Here is a 471-nt window from a genome sequence, read left to right as displayed (position 1 = left end):
GGCAGAAGCAATAGCGATAAAAATAATAGGTCTTTTGATATGATAGACAGTCAATCCTTGGTAATAGTATACAGTCAATAATTGGTGATAAAATGTGTATAAAAATGAACGGTTCTAACTACTAACATTAATTATTGATAATTAACCAAACATAAAATGTCCTTTATTCAATTCTTGCTGAAATGCCCTTTATTCAATTGTATTTGAATGTATTCAGTATTCATATAAGGGTCCAGTTAATATATTGGGATATAAATTAATCGTTCATTAAAATAAAAAAAAATTATAAAAAATTGAAAAAAGTTGTAAAAAAAAAATTGGTCACTTTTTTATATTTTCAATTAAAATTTTCCATTTAAAGTTTCTTAAAACCTTTTCATATATAAATCATGGACTCAAGTACTATGTTTTTTTTTTTTTTTTTTGAGAAACCAGACCATAAGCCTAGGGCTTTATTCAAAGAAAAAAAAC

Source organism: Quercus suber, unplaced genomic scaffold (assembly GCF_002906115.3).
Source record: "Quercus suber isolate HL8 unplaced genomic scaffold, Cork oak 2.0 scaffold_351, whole genome shotgun sequence".
Taxonomy (NCBI): Eukaryota; Viridiplantae; Streptophyta; class Magnoliopsida; order Fagales; family Fagaceae; genus Quercus; species Quercus suber.
The sequence above is the reverse complement of the archived record's forward strand: the minus strand, read 5'-3'. Positions refer to the sequence as shown.